Genomic DNA, 5,531 nt, shown 5'->3' with positions numbered 1-5,531 from the left:
GTGTCAAGGGCTCTAGAGGCCTTTCTGGCCTCAGTTTCTCTTTCTAGGAGGATGAGTGCAGATTTATACCCTTACCCAGTGCTCAGAGCATGTCCAGGGCAAAGGCTTCAGGTAACAGGCCTCTGAGTATGTCTAACCAATTATCCTCAAAAACTGAAGGTAATGCCCATGTCCTCATCACGTTCTCTGTCGTCCTTCTTCCAAATACTGTGTCAACCAGGAGATGCAAACCTCCTAATTAGTTTCTGATTAACTCCTTTGGGAAAAAGAGGAGTGAGGATTATGGAAGATACAGGGGTGTAACACCCTAGTGGGTGAATAGGGGTGGGGGTAGGCTCGAGAGGAAGAACAGGAGAGAGGGGGTTTCTGTGTAGAAGGAGCTCTGAGGAGGCAGCCCATTCTGCTTGTCTCACCAGGTCCCCACCAGGCACTATGTGGACAGATTCACATCCTCCGCCCCCCCCCCCCACACCGGGTCTGGGTAGCTGGGCCACAGGTGACCAGGACTAACATGGGTTGTCCACAAGCTGGACCTTTGTTTTCTTCTTAGCAATGCTCCTGGCCACCTACACCCTCCATGTCACCCCAAGGATCCCAGAATCCTCCCCGAGGCCTTACTGGCTCTATTCTGGGTCTGAGGTCCCAGTTGCAGAGACAAAGCAGGTATCTTCCTGGGGACATTCCAGCTCTAAAGTCCTAACCTCTCTGTCCATGGCTCCATTTCATTCCCAAGGGTCATCATTTCTGGGGCCTTGTGGCTCAATGGTCTGGATGAGCACACCATCACGGGCAGCACAGAATCAGGGCTGGGACCCTTCAGACCTCCCACTGTCTCTTTGTCCTGGTGGCTGGTCTTCCTGCTGCTTTCCACTGCCTGTCTGAACTGTCACCCCTGGAATGTCCAAGACACCTGACAGCCTGATCCCTCCCCAGGGAAAGTAATCCATTCCCCCCGCCCCCCGCCCGCCACCCCTCGCCCCCCCAACCTCGGGAGTGGAGGGAGTTGTGCTGAATTCCCTTGTACAGAGTGTAAACAATACGTGAGGAGCCCTCTGCCAGGGCAGCAGACATCAGCAAGGGGCAAAAGGAAAAACGTCAGTTAGACGCAGTCTTTTCCAACCTGGATGGAGATGGCAGGATAGGGAGGGGCAGCAGAGGCCAGGGGAGGAGGGAATGTCTGAGAAAGGGCAGGCCCTAAGGAGGGCGATTTGCATTGCAATTAGATGTCCGCAAGGCCTCCTTGGAGGGGGTGATGTCCCCACCACATGAGGGGAGTTCATTCAGCCCCAGCATCTACAGGTGCTAGACATTTCATAAAATGACACCTGTAGCCAATTCGAACTGAGTACTGGCTGTGTCAAGCACTGTGCTAGTCCCTTCTCCGCTTCCCCCCTCCCCCCTCCCCCCCAAGCATCGTCTCATTTAATCCTCCCAAACCACCTCCTCCATGTTTCAGCTGGGGAAACCGGGGCTTAGAGAGGTTAAGTGTGTTGCGTAGCTTACACTGCAAGCCCACCCTCTGGTTCCAAAGCCCGTAAACCTGCTCACAACAAAATCCTGCCTACTGGTCAGTGGAGAAAATTGAGGCACAGGGAGGTGAAGCCACCTGTTTCAGTAGAGCAGTCAGGATGTTTGAGGAGAGTCAGGAGGGGCATCTTCAAGGCAGGTGCCTCTGGGACTGCGTGGATAAAGGCCAAGGACTAAGCTCTTGGAGCCCCTGCCTCTCACACCTCTCACCTGTGTCCCCCCCCTTCCCAGCCTGGGTCTGGCCATCCCACCCCACCCTACCCCCACCCCCGCACCTGCGTGGGACCAGGAGGACAGCTCTTGGGCCTTCCTGCGTCAGCAGCCCGAGAAACCCGATGGGCAGAAAGAGCTGCGCAAGCCAGCCGGGGGGAGGGGAGGGGTGGGGTGGGCACTACCCAGCTCCCGAGGGCGCTGGGGGAGAGGCGGCTATGTCGTTTGGTGTTGCGTAGTCAGCCAGAGCAGCCGCCTCGGTCTCGGCCTCGGGTCCCTTTTACTGCGCAAGAAAAAGTCTGCCCCAAAGCGGGAGAAGGTTTGGCGGGGATGCCCCCTCTCCCACCCCTGGCGCTGAGAGAGGCCAGCGCGGCAGGCACTAAAGCGGGGTTATGGCCCAGGTAACCTGCACGTCGGAGGATCAAACTTCCTGGCTCGAGGGTGGGGGGTGGGTTTTAGCTTAAAACTCCACAAAGCCCGGACCCCTTTCCTCTTTCACCCCGACCGAAAGTGCATCCTAGTTTCCCCTTCTTGGGCCGGTTGTTAAGGGATCTTCAAAATCGACGGCGTTGGGCCGGGGAGACTGTCTTACGTTCCCTATACGGGGTGGATGCTCTTCTGGGACTCGAGTCAGGCACGATCTGGGAGACCTCCCGTTCCCCGCGGCCCGAGGGCGTGCTCAGGGGCAGCCGCGGCCAGAGCCGGTCCGGGTGGACCCGGGGCCGCCGGGGCCGCAGGGGCCGGGGGTCGGGGTCCGCGGGAGTGCGGAGATCGCGATCCGAGCGCGCTGAGGCTCCGCTTGGAACCGCGAGTTCGCCCTCCCGGCGCTGAGCGGCCCCGGGTGCGTGTGTGTGTGTGCGCCCCCGCCGCCGCAGAGCGCGGGGGAAGGGGCCGAGACCCCCTCCCCATCCCTCCTCCGGACCGCCCCCCGCCCCAAGCCCCTTACTCGGCTTGGCTGCCTGGCTCTGCTCCGTGCGCCGCAGTGCCAGATCCAGCTTCGGCTACAGCTCGGCTTCGCGCTTTGGCTCCGGCTCCCGCTCCGGTTCCCGCTCGGATGCTGCTGCGCTCGAGCTCTGGCTCGGACGTCGCGGGGGGCGCGCCGCTCCGCCTCGGCCTGCTTAGCGCGCAGGGGCGGGGCGTGGCGGAGGAGGCGGGGCCGTGCTGTGCCGACCAGCTGCCCGCGATCCCCAGTCGAGGCGACGACGGCTGCTCGGGCCCGGCCCTGCCCTGCCCTGCCGCAGCCCCGCCCGGCCACCCACGCCACGGTGGCCCGCTCTGGCGCCCCAGGTGGTGGCGAGCCTCCCGGGCCTTAGCAGCGCTGCGCGGCGGCTCCGGGGCCTCAGCAGCGCTGCCGCCCGGGTCATTCCTGAAATGGGGGGATGCAGGGGAGGGGGAGGGCCGAGCTGCACCCCTCTGCGCACAGCTAGCCCGACGCCCACACAATGGGTGGTGGGGCGGGTGCGTCGGGGAGGCCAAGAGATGCGGGAGGCCAGCACGCCAGCAAGATGTGTGAGGATAGACAGACATGTATAGAGAATGACATACAGACGCGGGGGAACAGAGAAGGACAGACCTACAAACGCGCAGAAAAGGGTAGACAAACGATAAGTCTAGGGAAGGACAGCCAGACAGATTGGTGAGAGGCAAAGCTGGGCACTTGGGCAGGGGAAGCTTGTCATGGCCACTGGGAGGGACAGAGAAGCCTGGCAGGGCCTTCTGCTCCCAGTTCTCCACAGGTAGGTGAGTTCTGGGAGGTGCACAGGATGTCAGCTGGGCCCCGCTGAAGCCTTCCTCTGAGCCACTAGCACACATATTCTCTTCACCTTTTTCCCCACCCTGTACCCTCTGTACTTCCCCAGAATCTCAGGCACAGAACTCAGCCCTGGCAGATACAGGCCTGCCCCAATGGGATGCCTGGCTCAGGGGAGGGCTCCTGGCTTCCCTGACCTGTTCTGTCCCCACCCTACTTTGGGGCCCTGGACAAGCCCAGCCAATCCCCCAGGCCTCCCTTTTCTTCATTATATAGATCTCCTGCTTATTGCACCCCTGCTATGTGAGGTGCTTTCCAGTTATTTGTGGGATCGTTTATTTAATCTCTCCTACCTGGCTGGGAGGGACACCCTTGGGGGCCTGCACAGAGCATGCACTCTAAATTTGATGACTGAAATGATGAAATACTTTGTTGATAAAGCGCTTCTAACCCCCATGTTGTGGATGGCAGTTAGAAAGTGGTTCTCAAAAATAAAACGTGAATAAAAAATTTAAAAATATATATTTAAAAAATGGGATGACAAAGAGCTGCACTTGGAGAAGGAGAGGAGCCATGGGGATGGCATGGAAGAGAAGCGAGGCAGCCATTGGCACTGTAGGAAGGGTGGGGGCAGAGCAGGCTCTGGTGGAGAAAATAAACCTCGCTCCAACCCCCTCTGCCAGTCACTATGTCTTAGGCTTCCCTGGTTGGAATCAGAGGGACCTGCATGATCTAAGGCCTCTGTGGTTGAGGACAGCTCCTAGCCTCCTTTCGTAACTGTTCATTCTGCGCTCAGCCTCCTGCCCTGCCTTCCCTATTCCCCCTAGACTGTGGCAGGGGGTGGGCCTCAGGGCTGGGGGACTCCAGCTCCATCTGGAGCTATCATGGGAGCATATGTGCTATATAGGGGATGGGGCCAGAATAAAGGGAAAGATCTGTCAGAGTCATTAGAAAAGGGACCTAAGAGGCCCTTTGTCCAACCTCGTGCATTTGTTCTATGAATGAACAAATAAAGGGCTAGAGAAAGGAGGGGATGGGCCAGGGACTGAGAACTAGGATTGGAGGCTCTAGGACTCTCAGGCTGGGGCTGTGCCCACTGCACAACACTGCTAAAGGTCACCTTGACCTCCCTGAGCATATAACTGTTGATCCTTGACAAACTGTTGATTGTCAAGTGGTTTTACTTGTTGGCTATCCCTTTTGGCAAATTTTTGTGCCGCAGACCCAGGGAGAAGCCCTGAGACAGAAAATCTACCTCCTTAAACAGAGGGCAGAGACCAAAGAAAGAAGCAGGCACTCCAGTCTGGCAACTAATGGAGTTTGTTAAGGGAAAATACATACGAAGTATGTCTTGGGCTGTTGTAAGATGAAATGGATCACCATGGGACTTGGCAGGTGCCAAAGAATTATATACAGTGAAGGGGGTACTAGTACGTGAATGCTACCAGGTATGAGAAATTACTCTACATGTGTGACCAGGTTGAGACAACAATCTGTTCCAGGAACCAGCATACTGCATGAGGCAAGTGAGGGGTGCTGATTTGTGTCAGAATGAACATCAGTTATAATCAATCTCTAAGGGGGATTTACAGAAAGCAACTTCTGTTCTAGCCCAGGTACAGCTTGTGGTGCAGACAGTCATCACATCATGGAATAGTATCTCCTCCGCAGCAAGACAATGTGTATATGTGTTTTGTGGGTGTGAGGGTGTGGAGGTGGCTCATTCTGAGTGCGTCCTTGTGGAAGGTCCCAGCCCTAAAGAGCTCATTCCCCTCCATCCTCCATTGGAGCATCCCTGATCTGGCAAATCTGGCTTGTTCTTCATACTGGAGCCCAGAACTGATTTCCATTGGGGCTAGAGGTGTTGTGTCTAGTTTCAGAGGGTTGGGTTATGACTATATGTCTACCTGCCTGCCAGCTGGCCTATCTACCTACCTACCTATCTACCTATCGTCCATCCATCCATCTACCCACCCACAAATACACATAAGTGTAGAGCACTTGGGAAACATCAAAAGGAGAAAGAAGAACATAAAAACTGGTC

The sequence above is a fragment of the Pteropus vampyrus genome, unplaced genomic scaffold (assembly GCF_000151845.1).
Source record: "Pteropus vampyrus isolate Shadow unplaced genomic scaffold, Pvam_2.0 Scaffold394, whole genome shotgun sequence".
Classification (NCBI taxonomy): domain Eukaryota; kingdom Metazoa; phylum Chordata; class Mammalia; order Chiroptera; family Pteropodidae; genus Pteropus; species Pteropus vampyrus.
This window is presented reverse-complemented; position numbering follows the sequence as displayed.